Genomic DNA, 19,189 nt, shown 5'->3' with positions numbered 1-19,189 from the left:
CTGAGAAGTGCCGGTGCTCTCCCATTAAATATGTTGCAGCAGTGCTGAGAGGTGCAGATACTCTACCCTTCACATTCAGGAAGTGCAGGCACGCAGTACCGGGCAGTATCTTCCCACTTTAAGCACTTCCCTTTTCTCTAAGCACTTCACCGAGCCCTTAGAGAAGACTCCACCCCCGCCTTCTATTTATTCCCTGCGTAGCATGCCCCCAGAAACAAACATTTACAGAACAAAATTTACAAACGTTACTAAGGATTCTGTATGGTCCCGTTATTTGCCATCTGTGTCCACTGGCGGACTCGGAACGGAGGAGGTTCATGCGGTAAGTCGTGAGGGGGTGACACCATGAGTTACCTGCACCGGGTGACAGCAACCCTAGTGACGCCACTGAGTCTAGGGTAACACCAGTAGCGTACGAAGTTGTAATTTTGCAAGCAAAGTTTGTCAAGGAGGCATTGATCCTATTATATTTAGCACTGGCCCGCAACTACGTGAATTGCATGAAATTGCAGTGTGTCATTTTTTCAATGCTTTGCCCGAGGTAGAATTTACTGCAAAAACTGTGAAGGCAGGGTATTTTTCCACCAAAGGTCTTTTGTATGTGGGAAAATTCATCCAGAAATAAAGTGCCGTTTTTGTTCTTTGAGAAATCTGTTTTTGGTGGATTTTCACATGCTGTTTTTAAAAATATGTTGGAAAACTTTGTGAGGCTGTCGATGATTTGAAAGCCTTTGAATTTCTTACTGAGCTTTGCCCCTAAGTCCACCATGTGCCTGATGTCCTAACGCCTTATGTGGGTACAAATTCCAGATAAATGTGGTATTTGCACAATGTTATGGGTAGAAAACAAGGACCCCCTGAGCAAGTGGATACTGCAAGTCCTAGGTCAGGGATAAATAGCGTGTGAAATAACAACCATGGCACTTGAATTAAGAGTTCTTTCCAATCAGTTAAATAAATTAAAGAAGAAGTAGTAAGTCTGTACTCAAAATTTATTATTGACTTTGTTAAAATTAACAATCACAAAACATACATACTAACCATCAAATTAGACATTATCAAAATAATCATAGGTTCAACAATACATAATCAGTATACATTAAAAAACTTAACAAATCACAATTTAAAAAGTGGCATAACAGATAGTTCTCTACGCGCGTTTCGGCGACCAGCGCCTTCTTCTGGAGTAGCCACGTATAGCCTAAAATAGGTAAAAACAAAAATAAAAAAAATTCAAATCAATACATAATATAATCCCTATATTAAAAATAAAAAGTTAATAACACAGATAGAATCTAATATAGTCAACCTACAACAATATAACTACATCTTCTTTTTGGAGGAACAGAAAAGAGTTTTGAGTAACTCTACAGTGCCCTGACTGCGGGCTTTCATTTCTTTGTGCATTTCAATCCCAAACCAGGATTCAACAACTAGTGTTTGAATTGGGGGGAAAAAAAGGAACATAAACGATGAAAGGGGGGGGGGGGGGGAACCTTAGGTATAATATCCCAGATTGGTAAAACACCTAATATTGCTGATTGTGGATATGGGGCGAATACACCATTATTTTCAGGGAAATATGTTTTCCTATGTTGAGAATTAACAACGTTTCTTCAAAACACAAGAGGAAGTGGAGAGGTACTGATAGAATCACCCTCCTAATAGGTATGCATAAACAAGTGGATTCTATCAATGTGAAGTGGCAAAAAAATATATTTTTAATTTTTTAATTTCTGTGAGTTGTGGGAAGATTTACTCTCTCTTAGGGTGGTAAAGATGAGAGCACAATGTGCTTGTTAAAATACCCCTCACACACTAAAAAAATCCAATAGTGTCATGCTTCATCATTGGGGTCTTCCCGTCCCTCTACGGGGCGGGGCGTGCTACGACCTGGCGAACTACGCGGGAGCACTGAAGATGTGACAAGGCTATGTGATGGTGCAGGGTGAGGTGTGTCAGTGAAGTGTAGGGACCTAATGCTATGTGTAAAAAACAAAAAGTTAAAAATCCTCTGGCTAGTGGAAAAAAACAATTTATTCACTTCCCTAGCTGGGGACGTTAAGAAGGGGGTTTTGGGGTAGAGCAAATAGCCACTACCTGGTCTACATGTTTCGTAAGCAGTCCCCTACTGCTTACTCATCAGGACCTTCTAATGGCCCCTACAGAAAAATAGCTCAGTTGCTAAATACAGTAAGCCTGTCGTCCTAAAAACTAACAGTAAAAATAAACTGATAGTTTTATGCTTTAGGGCATGAGCTGGCCCAGTGAAGCTAAGTTTCTCAAAAAGAACCTAAATAGGTCTCTGCAAGAAAAGGAGAAGAAAACAAAAAGGACAAATCTTTACCATTATAGTTGTCATTCAATTCTAGACACGACATATATTTAGCGCCATGATGCCCACGGGTCATTCAAGTTATGCCCAACTCATAAAGGTTATAATTAAAGCTTTATGGACAGAGTGATGGTACAATCTGCCATCCCCTGTGTATCCGTTTACATAACGAACATATTGTTACCCCACATAATTGAGGGCGGATTCATATTACCACACACATTCATTCATAACTCGATGCCCACGCGGCCTCACACACAAGGTAAAAAAGAGGAATTCATTTTTCAATTGGTCACTGGCGAAGTTATCTACCGTGTTGGTATCATGACCAACATGTATTAAAAACCATGACACTCACACCAAATGTCAATACAGAAATTCATACATACTGCTGAGGCGGAGTGAATATGCCTCATGAGCTGGCAGTCGATAGGTATCTCAATGCGGTAATCTGTAAGGAAAAAAGCCGCGCCCATAATGTCAGAGCACGCATCCTTACTGCAATGTTACCGGTAATCAAAGACCAGGGTTTTAACGACGTCTGGCAGCGTCTTTTACTTACAGTAGCCGCACAAGGTTAATACCTTACTTCTATCCGTCCTGCCGCCCTGAAGAGTGCTCGCGTAGGAAGCCCGGTTCTGCTTATGACTTCCCTGGGCGCCGGAAGGATGTGGAAAGACAGGGGCGGCCATCTTAGGTGAGCGCTCTTAGGTGCGGCTACTGTAAGTAAAAGACGCTGCCAGACGTCGTTAAAACCCTGGTCTTTGATTACCGGTAACATTGCAGTAAGGATGCGTGCTCTGACATTATGGGCGCGGCTTTTTTCCTTACAGATTACCGCATTGAGATACCTATCGACTGCCAGCTCATGAGGCATATTCACTCCGCCTCAGCAGTATGTATGAATTTCTGTATTGACATTTGGTGTGAGTGTCATGGTTTTTAATACATGTTGGTCATGATACCAACACGGTAGATAACTTCGCCAGTGACCAATTGAAAAATGAATTCCTCTTTTTTACCTTGTGTGTGAGGCCGTGTGGGCATCGAGTTATGAATGAATGTGTGTGGTAATATGAATCCGCCCTCAATTATGTGGGGTAACAATATGTTCGTTATGTAAACGGATACACAGGGGATGGCAGATTGTACCATCACTCTGTCCATAAAGCTTTAATTATAACCTTTATGAGTTGGGCATAACTTGAATGACCCGTGGGCATCATGGCGCTAAATATATGTCGTGTCTAGAATTGAATGACAACTATAATGGTAAAGATTTGTCCTTTTTGTTTTCTTCTCCTTTTCTTGCAGAGACCTATTTAGGTTCTTTTTGAGAAACTTAGCTTCACTGGGCCAGCTCATGCCCTAAAGCATAAAACTATCAGTTTATTTTTACTGTTAGTTTTTAGGACGACAGGCTTACTGTATTTAGCAACTGAGCTATTTTTCTGTAGGGGCCATTAGAAGGTCCTGATGAGTAAGCAGTAGGGGACTGCTTACGAAACATGTAGACCAGGTAGTGGCTATTTGCTCTACCCCAAAACCCCCTTCTTAACGTCCCCAGCTAGGGAAGTGAATAAATTGTTTTTTTCCACTAGCCAGAGGATTTTTAACTTTTTGTTTTTTACACATAGCATTAGGTCCCTACACTTCACTGACACACCTCACCCTGCACCATCACATAGCCTTGTCACATCTTCAGTGCTCCCGCGTAGTTCGCCAGGTCGTAGCACGCCCCGCCCCGTAGAGGGACGGGAAGACCCCAATGATGAAGCATGACACTATTGGATTTTTTTAGTGTGTGAGGGGTATTTTAACAAGCACATTGTGCTCTCATCTTTACCACCCTAAGAGAGAGTAAATCTTCCCACAACTCACAGAAATTAAAAAATTAAAAATATATTTTTTTGCCACTTCACATTGATAGAATCCACTTGTTTATGCATACCGAGAATTAACAACGGCCTACTTACTCAATTCAGGTAGTAGACGGCAACCTGATCTCATACAGCCTCAGCAACCTAAACATTCAGGTCTTCAAAGAGGTAACGAATATTAAAAGTAAGTAGTTTGCTATTATATAGAGCTGTTTTTTAGTGCATAGATGACACACAATACTCACTTGTATTTGCACAAACTTAGTTGCAAAATAACCCTCAGCATGAACTGTTATCTGATAGTGCTGAGTGGGTGGAACCGGATAAGCTGAAACAAAAGGCATGTTTTAATTATGTCACCCTTATTTCTTAACGTGAAGTTAAAGGAATGCGATAATCTAATGGAAATCATTTCGAATTATCTAATCTTAATTTAAAATCATATCGACTACACTGATGATGGCGGTAAGGTTCATAAATCGATGATGTTGTACCATATATTATAAGTGCTGCCACACGATCATTATCGTTTAAGGATTAAGGTCGACATAATTCTGATGCGGAAAACCCCCCACAAATCGCACTCGACTTCCAATGTACCGAAGTATGAGGCTTATGGGTGGTTGATAACAATCTATTCGAAAGAAATTATGTAAGCCAACATCACAGAATATTTTCTAGATAGTTATTTTACGCATGCAAGGCACAAGAGCCAGTGTTACCTGAATTAGTTTCGTCAAAACAGCTTCTTGTTTTTTATGTTGCTAAAAATATCTAATCTTGACAATCATTCCAGTTCTATGAATAAAGTACACATGGTGTCAACGTAAAATAAAATAAAGTGAAATCAGTGATATAATTACGTAATAATCAAAAGAAAAATACAGACGATTCTATAAGTACCTGATCTAAAATGTTAAACATCCCGCCTCGCTTCCCAGTTTGTGTAGTTGATTGCGTGTTTGAATACTGCAAACAACAAAACAAGATATATACGCTCATAAGTCATTACTCAAACATACCCCAATCTAAAATGATTTTGCAGTTATGATATTAGATTAACACGTACCTCAAATGGTAAAAATGCTGCACGAATTGCAACAAAGAAGTCTTCCTGATATGAAGAACCTTCTTTCATTTCGTCAAATATAGAGAGGGAATGCCAGGGAAATTACATACAAATAAAAAAGAGAATATTTTTTATATGAAACGTGGCATGAATATGATTATCGTACTTTTAAACGATAATTTCAGTCAGAACCAAAAACTGCCAAAGGATCATGACAGCAATAAAACACTCACCAAAATAACCGTGGTCTGAAATCGATAAAGACTGGGGGCGAGGCACGGGATTCAAGGCTTCTGGTAAAATAGCACCGTTTGTCGAAAAGACCCGTTATTTAAACTCTGTGTTCCGGAAACAGAGAACACAGAATGGTTTCAGGTGTGTAGCTCCAGCACTAGACCGAAGCATACACTCCCCTCCTAAGGGCAAGGAAAGCGCCGATGGACTAGCAAGATCTTCTATAAAGGTAAACAAGGGACTCCATGTATTGTCTGATCGTCAATACAACCCAAAGGGAATTCAAACGGGCTGCTTCTACAGTATTATGACACATTTATAGATGAACATGAATTCTGTATAATTAGAAAGATAAAAAACCGAACTAAAACAAACAAATGTGAGATAGGCGGCTGGGGGATGAAACAAAAATTATCTAAAATATAAAACAAACTAAATCATCAACATGAAAAGATGGCCTTATTAACAAACACCTAAAAGAAGGACTCTTATGTTTATAAATTTTCAGTAATTGACCGATATTTTAGAATGAAATGCAATCATATATGTTCTCATCTGGTCTAATATAGCTAATTACTAGATGGCAATACATCATTATATGCCCATATTTTGAAAAAAATATATATTTATGTTTATTAATTTTCAATAATTGACCGATATTTAAGAATAAAATGCAGTCATATATTTACTCATTTGACCTAATATAGCTAATTCCTAGATGGCAATACATCATTATATGCCCATATTTTGAAAAAAATATATATGAATACAACTCAACATAGAACTAACATAGAGCATTTTCCCAGGGAATTTCGCTATTCAAGCCGCGCCAAAAGGTGTCAAAGACAAAAATCCAATAAACCTCTCTCTTTTTTCTTATCGCAGCTCCACCTTTAGAGTCTGGTATATGGATTCTTTCTAATACGCGCCATTGAAAATCACCCGGACCATGGTTCAGATCAACAAAATGCTTTACCATGGGTGCAAGTATTTTCTTAGTTCTGATAGCAGAACGATGTTCAGTAAGGCGTGAAGTTTCTCCTATATACCCTAGATGACACGGGCATTGTATGAAATAGACAACATTTGTAGTTTTGCAATTCCACATTTCTCTCGCTTTAGTGGTATGCCCATTATGGATAAATTCTTCACCTGCAATAATACTTCTGCAGGATATGCAAGTCGAGCAGGGTAATGTTCCTCTAATGGGGTTATTGGTCAAAATTGACCTCTGTGTGAATTTCTGGTTGTCAGCCCGGTTTGAAAAACGCGAATGTACGATAAAATCTTTGATGTTCTTATTCCGTCTATGGGCAAATAACGGCTTATCTAGTTTTGTCTCCACTGTGCAATTACTGTTGAGAATATGCCAGTTAGAGCTTATGACTTGTTTTACCTTCACATTACCCATTGAATGCCTGGTGATGCAGACCACTTGTTTATTTTCTTTAGAAGGTTTATTTCTCAACAGACAATCTCGATCATAATATCGAGCTCTCTTATATGAGTTTCTCACCAGCCGGTGAGGATAACCCCTGTCTATGAATTTTGATCTCATAATCAGAGCCTGTTTGTCAAAGTCGGCAAGGTCAGTACAATTCCGTCTAACCCTCAAGAACTGCGAGAAAGGGATACTATCTTTTTGCGTTCTGGGGTGGAAGCTTGTGTAATGCAGAAGTGTTTTCCTTGCAGTGGGTTTTACATGCAGGTCGACTTTGAGTTCACCCTGATCTGATATTATTGCAATGTCTAGAAATTCGACTCTTTCTGAACTCACATGGGTGGTGAAACGTAAGTTAGGATCTGCTTCGTTAATCCAGGCAGTAAATTCCATTAGAGTTTCCCTCCCATCGGTCCAGATAAAGAATATATCATCGATATACCTGGACCAATGGGAGATAGACTCAAAAAAAGGGGCAACTTCATTTTCGATGTATCTTCTTTCGAAAGCCGCCATATAGATATTTGCGATTGACGGGGCCACGGAAGCCCCCATACTCACTCCTTTAATTTGGCGATAAACATGGGGCCCAAACCCAAAGATGTTCTCAGTCAGTACGATCCTCAAACATGCAAGTAGAAAGATAGATGGACATTGAATTCCATGTTCTTTAATAAACCATTCAGTAGTTACCATGGCTTCAGCAATAGGTATATTGCTGTATAGGGATTCTACGTCCATTGTTACTAATAAGTCATGTATTGGATTAAACTTTAGGCCTTCAACTCTAGAGATCATATGCCCTGTATCTCGTACATATGACTTAATCTTAGGAATATGTGGACGTAAAAAATTGTCCACATATTTAGACAAGGGTTCCGTTATTGTACCTATAGTGGAAACTATAGGACGATAGGGAGGATTGCTCTGATTTTTGTGTATTTTAGGCAATCCATACACACATGCCATTTTTCCTTGATTATGATTTAGAAAGTCATATTCCTTGTACGTGATATCGCCATTTTCAAGAGCTCGGTTTGTTAGAAGTCGTATCTCTTTGGAGATGTTAAGAGTAGAGTATGATTTCACTGGACTATAGAACAAGGGATCTTGCAGCATTGCTAGCATGCTTTTCTCATATTGGGTTGAATCAATAATCACAATACCACCTCCTTTATCACATCCTTTAATAATCAAATTATTATTGGAGGACAAGGAGTGTAAGGCCTGGTATTCTTCCTTACTCAAATTATATAATGGTTTAGGTATGTGACGTAGTGCTAGATCTAATTTTTTGAGGACCACTAATTCAAAAGTGGCCACTTCCGGGCCAAGCTGCTCCAAGGAGGGGCTAAAGGTAGATGGAAGACAAAGATGACTTGCACTATCATTTCCATTTTCAAGTGCAGGACAAGAAGCAAAATATTTTTTCAAGCGGATCTTTCTGAAAAAAGAGATTATGTCACGGTAGAGTTCAAAAATATTAACTGTTGCATGGGGAACATATGAAAGGCCTTTTGACAGTAACCTGATACTGGGGTCATCTAATTCTGTTGCAGTTAGATTAAAAATGGGAATTAAATTCCCTGCTTCCAGTACTGTCTGTTCCTTGTCTCGCGGACAAATTGAGGTTCCTCCTCTTGATGGTAATGCTGGGGCTTGTAATTCCCGCTGGTCTGTCCTTGAAAACGGACCCTCGGGCGTCCTCGACCCGTCCCGCGGTTCCCTAAAAAAGGTTGCCTTTGGTTACGTCTACCTTTTTTAGAATTATAATTTGCCTCAGGTTCATAGTAAGCCTCATGACTATCATTATCAGAGTCTGTAGTATCAGAGAAAGTTTTTACTCTCTGTTGTTGGCCTCTATTTTCTTCTACATAGTGATTATTTTGGTAAAAGTTGACTCTCAAATAAGGATAGGTATTCTCTATTGTTCCAAATCTTTTGTCCTTTAACAATTTATCATTGTTCCGCTTCTTCAGATAACTGGAGAAAGACTCAAGCTCCCTGTTACATTCCTCGATTCTCTTCATCGCTTCGTCTATACTTCCCATCTTTTTTATTCTGTCTTCTAATTCATCTATTTCTGTTCTTACTTCCACTGCGAGTTCCTTTGCAGTTTCAATGATCAAAATCATTAAGTCACGTGAGCACCTACTGGCAATCATACTCCATCTTTCTAAGAAGGTTTTATAATGCACAAATAGGCCAGGGATGTTTCGAACACGAAGACCCATAGGAATAATCCCAAGGCGCAGATAGGCTAACATAAATTCTCCATGGGCTTCAATACGTTTTAATTTCTTTTTAAGCTCAAGAAGTTTTTTACTGTCATCATTATGACGACTTGATTCATTGGAGGAATTGCCAGAAGGAGTCTATGTACCTATAAGTGTAGAAAAATATTCATCTGAGAAGCAGTTATAATATATGGTCGAACATCATATCTGAGCAGCACTTATAATATATGTTACAACATCATCGATTTATGAACCTTACCGCCGTCATCAGTGTAGTCGATATGATTTTAAATTAAGATTAGATCATTCGAAATGATTTCCATTAAATTATTGCATTCCTTTAACTTCACGTTAAGAAATAAGGGTCACATAATTAAAACATGCCTTTCGTTTCAGCGTATCCGGTTCCACCCACTCAGCACTATCAGATAACAGTTCATGCTGAGGGTTATTTTGCAACTAAGTTTGTGCAAATACAAGTGAGTATTGTGTGTCATCTATGCACTAAAAAACAGCTCTATATAATAGCAAACTACTTACTTTTATTATTCGTTACCTCTTAGAATACCTGAATGTTTAGGTTGCTGAGGCTGTATGAGATCAGGTTGCCGTCTACTACCTGAATTGAGTAAGTAGGCCGTTGTTAATTCTCAACATAGGAAAACATATTTCCCTGAAAATAATGGTGTATTCGCCCCATATCCACAATCAGCAATATTAGGTGTTTTACCAATCTGGGATATTATACCTAAGGTTCCCCCCCCCCCTTTCATCGTTTATGTTCCTTTTTTTTCCCCCAATTCAAACACTAGTTGTTGAATCCTGGTTTGGGATTGAAATGCACAAAGAAATGAAAGCCCGCAGTCAGGACACTGTAGAGTTACTCAAAACTCTTTTCTGTTCCTCCAAAAAGAAGATGTAGTTATATTGTTGTAGGTTGACTATATTAGATTCTATCTGTGTTATTAACTTTTTATTTTTAATATAGGGATTATATTATGTATTGATTTGAATTTTTTTCCCTTTTTTTATTTTTGTTTTTACCTATTTTAGGCTATACGTGGCTACTCCAGAAGAAGGCGCTGGTCGCCGAAACGCGCGTGGAGAACTATCTGTTATGCCACTTTTTAAATTGTGATTTGTTAATTTTTAATGTATACTGATTATGTATTGTTGAACTTATGATTATTTTGATAATGTCTAATTTGATGGTTAGTATGTATGTTTTGTGATTGTTAATTTTAACAAAGTCAATAATAAATTTTGAGTACAGACTTACTACTTCTTCTTTAATTTATTTAACTGATTGGAAAGAACTCTTAATTCAAGTGCCATGGTTGTTATTTCACACGGTATTTGCACAATGTGCCATTTACTCTATATGAGGGATATTAGACTGAATTGGGTACCCTGGAGCACACAGTGGGTCCTCAGCCAAGGAGGTTAAGTCCATTTTCTCTTGATGCCCCGAGTGCCGAGCCCACAGTTGACACTGATAACTGAACCTCGAGTGAACTCCTTTAGTAATGGGGGTATTGTGGAGTTCCTTGCGGATCTGCACAATGAAACAAGAGCCAACGTGAGGTATTCTTCGACTGGGGAAACCACGGGTTGTTTTCCAATCAATAAAGGCGTACGTCAGGGGTGCATTATGGCCCCTTATCTTTTTAATTTTTATATAAATGACCTGGAGGCTGAATTACAGGAGATAAAATCTGATTGTCCAAGGGCGGGTGCGAGGGGTATTCCTTTGCTTTTATATGCCGACGATGCGGTCTTAATCTCACGAACAGAACTAGGTCTTCAGGCACTTTTGAATGGTTTTAACAAATTTATGTCTGATAGGGACCTTACGGTCAACAATACAAAATCTTTCATAATGCATGTTGGCCGTCAACCAAAGAAGAAGTTCAATTTTAAATTGAATGATGTCCCGATACCCATCACCCAGTCGTTTTCCTACCTGGGGGTCTTATTTGATACGAAGATGTGTTGGGCCCCACACTTGGCCAAGAAAAAGGGGGAAATGTCTAGGGTAAATGCTTCTATCTTCAATCTTGCTTCTAAACTGGGCAAAAAGCCAAATGTGGCCATGATGAAATTATATAACGCTAAATCCATAGCCACTGCAGTATACGGAAGTGAGATATGGGGCTACACAAACTATGAACAACTTCAAATAGTTGAAAATAAATTTTTAAAGCGTCTGCTGTGTGTCCCTGGGAGCACACCGAATTTAGCTGCTCATGAAGAACTTGGCTGTTTGCATTTATCTGACATAGTTGGACTAAAACCGTTGCTGTGCTGGGTAAAATTATGGTTAAGTGATGCAATCCCTTTGACCCACTTGATAGTGGAGGATCTTTTATCGCTTGACCACGCAATGCGAGTGCCCTGGCTCAAATATTTGAAGTCTCAATTCTTGAAGCTTGGCCGAGTAAACTTGTTTGATAACCCGGGGGACATAGTTAAGGGTGATGTTGCTGCAATTAAGAGTGCTTTTTACCTGAACCGTAATGCTGTAAGAGATGAAGTTGAGCTCTTGAAACCTAATGTTAGAACGTACATTATGCTGAGTACCTGTAATTCAATGGAACTGTATCTAACATGCTCCTTCACCACCCATGAAAAATTTTTGCTGACCCGTTTCAGGTTTAACATCTTTCATCAGCTTTTAATTAGACCCAAGTCGGACATTTTTAAGAAACCAGCAGCTCCCTGTGGCTGCGACGGGAAGTCTCCACAGGATATGCTGCATTTTATATTTTTATGTACGTTTTATGAATATCCCCGTAAGCGGTTTCTGGTTACCCTTTTAAAGAAATTAAATTTTAACCAAATTAGACCCGCCCTTGTGTACTTACAGTTGTTGCATCCTGATAGTGTTCTTCAGGTGTTAGAATTTTTAAAAATGACTATGAGACTAAGAAATTGTCTGGATGAGTAAATGTGCATTAACTGCAGTTTATGGCACTATCGCACTTTATTTTGTGTATTCTGTATTGGACATTACTTGCACTTTTTATTCTGATTCTGTCAATGCACTCGTTTTTATGATATATTTGAGTGTATGTAATTTAAGATTGACTTTGTGACTACTGTGATGTTTTTATTATGTTTTATCTATTGTGTACTTTTATGGATTGCAATATATCCGAAATAAAGTCAATTTGATTTGATTTGAACTCCTTTAGTGATTGGCTCCCAGGATAGTAAGGCGAGAAGTCTAAGGCTTGTTCAGGATGATGGTGTGAGGTTAGATGCTCAGAACTCTACAACAATAATAATATTATAATAATTCCAATTTGTTAAGCACAAACATATCACCCCCTTAATGGTTTGAAAGTGCTGGGGGGTGTCGGGGAGATTAAGGGAGCTATTGCCCAGAGTCGCATGATGCTGAGCTGAGCTGCCACCGGTGATCAGCGTGAACCCCACGCTCCGGAGTCACCTGCCCTGGCTGCTGCACCACACATATCTCCAATCAACACATGATAACTTAATAATGTGGGATTAGACATTCAGAACTCAACACTCCACATGCTATGACTCAATCAGGGCATAACTTTAAAAAACAGAAAGTACTTTATAATACCATAATCAACAGACACATGGCACATAGGTTTTAAAGGCAGGCAATCCTAAACTACTAACTGGAAAAACTGGACACGTGCAGGTTCCCAGTGTGAAGAGTTAACAGCTTTCTGTTTCTTGGACCGGTAGGTCAGTCCTCAGTACATGTGTTCTGATTTAGTGGCTTTCTCAGGTGAAGGGTAATGTTTGCAACTTCATTCAGGCTAAAGGGAGGTCAGACCTGCAGGTTTTCCTAGTACACAGTAGTTACACCTGTTTGTGAGGTATTTTTGTTGCGTTAAAGTCCATGTCTAGACTGACTTTTGTCTAAGCATGAGAAACTGTTCAAAACAGGCATTAGTCATGCAGATGAGTGGTTGCCCGAAACCGGTCCCAGGATGCTTGTTTCCGGTCCAGGGAAGACATGGCTTGGCAGTTCAGGATGGACTGTTCCCATGAGGCACATGGTCAAGACTGATTTGCATATAGTTGTGTCTGAACTGGGGTGGCAAAGTGAGCTAAAGAATGATGATGGACTCAACCCAGATCTGTGACTGGGGGTGAGTGTTTGAAAAGTTTCAGCACTCTGTCCATCATCTCCTTGTGTTTGCCTTATTCGCCCTCAGTTGGCAGGGTATGCCCAGACATGGGTCCCTTGCTCTCTTTGCCACTGGATTCAAGCTAGCCTGGCTGAAGAGGGCTGTTTGCCCGAAACCGATCCCAGGATGCTTGTTTCAGGTCCAGGGAAGACATGGCTTGGCAGTTCAGGCTGGATTTTTCCCATGAGGCACACTGTCAAGACTGATTTGCTTATAGCTGTGTCTGAACTGGGGTGGCAAAGTGAGCTAAAGAATGATAATGGATTCAACCCAGATCTGTAACTGGGGGTGAGTGTTTGAAAAGTTTCAGCACTCTGTCCATCATCTCCTTGTGTTTGCTTTGTTCGCCCTCAGTTGGCAGTGTATGCCCAGACGTGGGTCCCTTGCTCACTCTGCCACTGGATTCAAGCTAGCCTGGCTCAAGAGGGCTGTTAGCTCGAAACCGGTCCCAGGATGCTTGTTTCCGTTCTAGGGTAGATATGGCTTGGCAGTTCGGCCTGGACTCTTCGAATGAGGCACAGGGTCAAGACTGATTTGCATATAGCTGTGTCTGAACTGGGTTGGCAAAGTGAGCTAAAGAATGATGATGGGTTCAATCCAGATATGTGACTGGGGGTGAGTGTTTGAAAAGTTTCAGCACTCTGTCCATCATCTCCTTGTGTTTGCTTTGTTCGCCCTTAGTTAGCAGGGTATGCCCAGACGTGGGTCCCTTGCTTACTTTGCCACTGGATTCAAGCTAGCCTTGCTGGAGAGGGCTGTTAGTCCAAAACCGGTCCCAGGATGCTTGTTTCTGGTCCAGGGAATACATGGCTTGGCAGTTCGGGCTGGACTATTCCCATGAGGCACAGGGTCAAGACTGATTTGCTTGTAGCTGTGTCTGAACTGGGGTGGCAAAGTGAGCTAAAGAATGATGATGGATTCAACTCAGATCTGAGTGAGTGTGTGAAAGGTTTCAGCACTCCGTCCATCATCTCCTTGTGTTTGCTTTGTCAAAGACAGCATTCCTGTCTATTGGGAGATTCTCCAATTACCAGTGATGTTTCAGCCGCACTGGTCAGTGAGAAGTCTAGGAACACTGACTTGTAATTTTATACTCCTTCCTCAGACATGGTTTGTGCTTTTCGCATTTTATTGCAGATCATTTTATTTGTACATACTTTATCTTCCAGAGCAAGTAGACTCATTGTCTTCAAGTATTAGAGGGTATCAGGAGGTGACAGCAGGAGTTTCCAATGGGATACACCTACAACACAAACGTAAATAAGAGAGAAGCCTTCACACTTGTTACCATTCGACTGTTGGATCAGAACACCTAGGGAAATACGGTTGACAGGCTCTAACAGAGACTAACCCTGCACCAAGCAGGGGTTGAAGTATCCAGGCTCACTGCATCTTCCAACTAAACTAATGAGACTACTCCATGACAGAACAAAAGGCATGATGCAGAAAACAGTAACTGCTACACATCTACAAGCAGCACTGTTTCCATTCTGCACATTTTAGAGTCTGATGCACTACAAAAACCTCACTAATACGAACAATAAGCAATGCTACTTTAGAAGGCCACCACCACCCATCTTGTACAGCACGATTAAAGTGGTAAACCAAGAAGCTCACACACTGAATGTGCACAGTATCATCTACCTACCTATACATCATACATGTGCTATGCAGGCATACAGGATGTAGTAAGAGACTGGTAGGACACTATCTCAGTGCAGAGAATAGGGCGAAGGCCTGCTCTGCTCCTATGGTATAACACACATGTTGCCACCACTGCTAAGCTGATCCTAGCACACAAAGTGACATTAGTATGGAAGTTGTTCAGTATACATCCATCCAGACCACAGATTCTGATGGCTTCACGCTCGGAAAAATAAAAAACTCAGTTGTCATTTAGGCCAGGAGGCACATTGGCAAAACCATATAGGGGACATGCCTATTTCAACAGAGACCCATCCTTCAAGACTGTTCACTTTCTTACTTGGTGCTAAATTCGTTAAATAAAAAAGCGCTGATGCCCACAGTTTTTCTCAGAAGCCCGCAGCCTGAGCTGGTACTTGCCTGGATTGCTGAGTTCCAAAGGTTTCATAATCTTTATTCCATCTCATACCATTTTCTTCCACCACCCTACACTTCCTTTCTCTTTATTTCATTCTTGTAAGTTCTTTTTCATACCCCTTTACACCATTTGGTCTTGTTTCCATTAATGTTTTTCTCTCCCTTGCTCTGGGTTAAAGTCTGATGAAAAAAGGAATAGGTGGTCCCCAAAAATGAGTGCCGCGGCCCCACCTGCAGCAACCGGCTCACATTAAGCACTGTTGTATTCTGTGCCAATTCTCTAAGCAGTCACCTGCATCTGAGCTTAGTGTTTTCATGGTAGAAAACGTTTTGCAATACCATCCCACATGTCTTTTTATTGTTACATTTGTAGAGTCTGAGCCTCTTCGAAAAAATGCTCAGTGTTTTGAGACAAATGCATTTGTAGGGATGAGCAAACTGTTTTGGTGCCAATAATATTGCAGAATGTCTTTGTATATAAACTGTATCACAAACACGTCCGTGGTAAGCAGGGCCAAGAAAGTTTCAAATACCCAAGTAGAGTTTACGAGTACACATACACTGACAAGTTATGCCTTCAGTAAGCACACACTTCTGATGACCTCTTCAGTGTCGAAATCTTCTACATATTGGTTACATTATAATTTAACAAAAATATGCAAAATATTACTGTGTCAGCTCATGTGTCTATTGCACAATTGGTAATTGTTCTAGCAGTGGTATTAACTACAACGAGAAAGAAACGCTCCAGTAGAAAATAGGCCGATCCCGAAAGTTGAGATATTTCTTCAAACGAAAGTTGTCATCAGATGTTCACGAGTTCGAAACCCGAGAGGACGAACTTTGCGTCAGTCCTTCTCATGTCAGAAAAATAAGTAACATCAATTAGGGAATAGTACCGCTCTTTTAAATGGCAGGAGTGCTGTTTTTAGTGCTTTAAAATGCGATTTTTACAGGAAAGTACCGTTTGGCAAATGCCCTATCTATGTGATATTGAAGACCTTTGGGGGGGGGGGGGCGTTTCTCACTTGGTTAACTGACACCGAAAAGGGGCATGGTATTTGTGTGAAACCTTGAAAATGATATTAAAACTCCGTCATCGTCCACTTGAGCTCATTGTGCTTGATGACACAGAGCGGTTCAATAACCCCCGCATTCTTGCTTCGCACAGACATGCTTGAGTAAACGAAATGGCTGTTTGCAAGCTCTGTAACCTTATTTTGAGCTCTCCGTGAGTCGCCTTTCCCACACGTCGCATTTTAGAAGCCCTTTTTTCAGGCCACGCTGACCTTGGTTTAGTTTAAACAGTCAAGGCCTGTCTAACCCAAGAATGCCAGAATAAACATAATGTTCTCAAAGCTACTAATACCCCTGGCTTCAGAAAGAAAGCATTTCTGGAATGATTAGGAAAACACATTTTTATATTTGGAAAAATGTCTTTGTCATTATTTAAATATTTGGCCGTTGTTTTCAGTTGATTTCAGAGAGACACTGTCATTGTGTTCGTATATTTTAAATGAAGGTCCCCAATGACAGCATTAACGAATATGCACATGGGGTTGCCATTTTGTCGACAGCATGTACAGCTTTGACTTTAAAATGAAGAGAAGTCACAGAGTACCTCCTTCTATCGTTGTTCTCTTCCTGTACCTGTACTTATACTGCATATTTGACTTTCTTCAGTTCCAAGCGTTCATTGATCTGCTTGCAACATACAACCATGTGGCAAGCATAAGTAATGATTGTATCTTTGAAATCCACAATTTCTTCTTCAGTAATTGTTTCTGTTCCTTTTTTTAGGTTGAGCATTAGTTGTATTCGCTATCTGCATGACTTGGTGTAATCACACTACGGAGTGTAATTGCACCTCTTGCTTCCCATTAATCCCATCCCTCTAATTTCCTCACCGCTTATTGGCCGGTGCTCCAGATACATCCCTTCCGTTTTAAGTCAGGAGCTTTGGCCAACTACAGTTTCCTTACACAGTAGTCCTGTATCATTTTCTTTGGGACTACAATTTTTTTTTTACAAGCACCCCGTTCCGCGCTTTCATGTAATGGTGGCTGCGCCACTTTCTTTAGACGCAGGTCATCGAAAGAAAGATGCGTGGCTGCAATTAAAATGAAAGCGCGGAATGAGGCGCTTGTAAAAAATAAATATATATATATATATATATTTAAATACATATTTTTTTTTATTTTCTACTCGGTCTGCACATGCGCAACAAACTCTGACACCTCTAGGGGGTCCTGCTCTCTGCTGGAGCATGAACCTTCCAGCGCTTTGTAGCGCTGTGGAATGTGAGCCCTTTTCAGAATGTGTATATTCTCCTTAGCCTGAGGCTCATACGTATGTAAATGCATCCCACGCAGAGGAAGGCACTTCAGCTCTAGAAGCGAAAGTTGGCACAGGTACACATAGACCAGTAGGGCCGAGGCAGAGTCAGTTGCATGTCGGTGCTTCTGCAAGAACCACAGGGCTGAGAAATGCGCATGTCATGACCTTGGCTGGTCGGTCAGATAGTCACATGTCATTGCAGGTTGGTGCCTCTTTGAAGCTGGCAGGGCTGGGGCGTCCAGTGTCAGGAAAGCACCTGGTCGGAGAGTCAGTCCCATGTAATGTCATGTCGGGCCTCTATAAGGCTCGCATGCCTTGTATGTCAGACAATGAATCAGCTGCCAAGCCTGTACATGTCTGGAAAGGGGGCTGTGAAGATCTGGTAGGGCCGGGAGAGAGTCAATCACAAGTCACGTCATGTTGGGACCTCTGTGAGGTGTGCATTTCCGGATATGTCAGTCGCAGGGGAGTGCCTCTTAAAGAAAACCTGGGTTCAAAAACTGACTCAGCTACCAGACCAGTAACATGTCCAGAAATGGAAGCTGTGTAGATCTAGTAGGGCTGGGAGAGTGTTTGTCTCATGCCGGGCCTCTTTAAGGCTTGTATGTTCAGAGAAGTCAATCATATGTTGGTGACAGCGAGTCAGCTTCCAGGCAAGTAACATGTCAGGAAGAGAGGTGTGAAGATCTGATAGGGCTGGGAGAGAGTCAGGCTGTGACAGGTCAGTATGGCTAGGGTAAATTCATTAACTTGACCTGTCTCCTGCCTGATAACACCTGAAAGGGCTGGCAGACAGTGACATGTTGAGTTGTGGGACTGTGACAGGTCAGTAGGGCTGGGGAAGAATAAGGCACTTGACCTACCTCCTGTTTGATCAGATCTGTGAGAGTGATGGGCGCAGGTGATGTGTACGGTACTGGTGAGAGACCTTTCAGCATTACTGGAAATGAATATCTGCCTGCTGGACCCACCGCCCGACTTTAGAGACAATAATCTGGCCTTAAACAGTGCGCCCTCCCTCGCTTCTCAGATGTCATGCCTGTATGCAGGACTCTGCCCCAGATCTAATGACTGTTCACAGTGTGACCTCCCTCTGTTACAAGACTGTGTGGAAGGTCACTGTAGAGAGGAAGGCTTCAAGGCGCATTTTCATATTCCACTGCTGAAGGTTGACAAGTCTACTACAGTAATAGTAAATTATATTTCATGGATTTCCTTGTTTTATATTACACCTGTAATCGCCTTACGACAGCCTCGTAGTGCCCTGGAGCTTGGCACGGTGGAGGCTGAAAGCCACATGCCTGGTTTGATAGGCCGGGAGAATCCTCAGTTGCCTTAAGAGATCGGTGGTATGTAATGGGATCTGGACACGGTCACTGGCAGAGAGGAAAGGTCACTGCTAAACTACAGGGGCAGATGGTTT

At 40.9% G+C, this 19,189-nt stretch overlaps 1 long non-coding RNA gene across 1 annotated transcript; it reads right to left on the bottom strand.

The window, feature by feature from the left end:
• Positions 1 to 1,028: 1,028 nt before the first annotated feature.
• On the bottom strand, positions 1,029 to 4,528 carry LOC144761856 (uncharacterized). Its single transcript, XR_013595919.1, has 3 exons — positions 4,461 to 4,528; positions 4,312 to 4,373; positions 1,029 to 1,201 (listed from the first exon to the last, which is right to left on the bottom strand). It is a non-coding gene; the product is annotated as an uncharacterized LOC144761856 (long non-coding RNA).
• Between the last annotated feature and the right edge of the window lie 14,661 nt (positions 4,529 to 19,189).

Source organism: Lissotriton helveticus, chromosome 6 (assembly GCF_964261635.1).
Source record: "Lissotriton helveticus chromosome 6, aLisHel1.1, whole genome shotgun sequence".
Taxonomy (NCBI): domain Eukaryota; kingdom Metazoa; phylum Chordata; class Amphibia; order Caudata; family Salamandridae; genus Lissotriton; species Lissotriton helveticus.
Note: the sequence above shows the minus strand (reverse complement) of the source record. Positions and strands in the feature narration are given on the sequence as shown.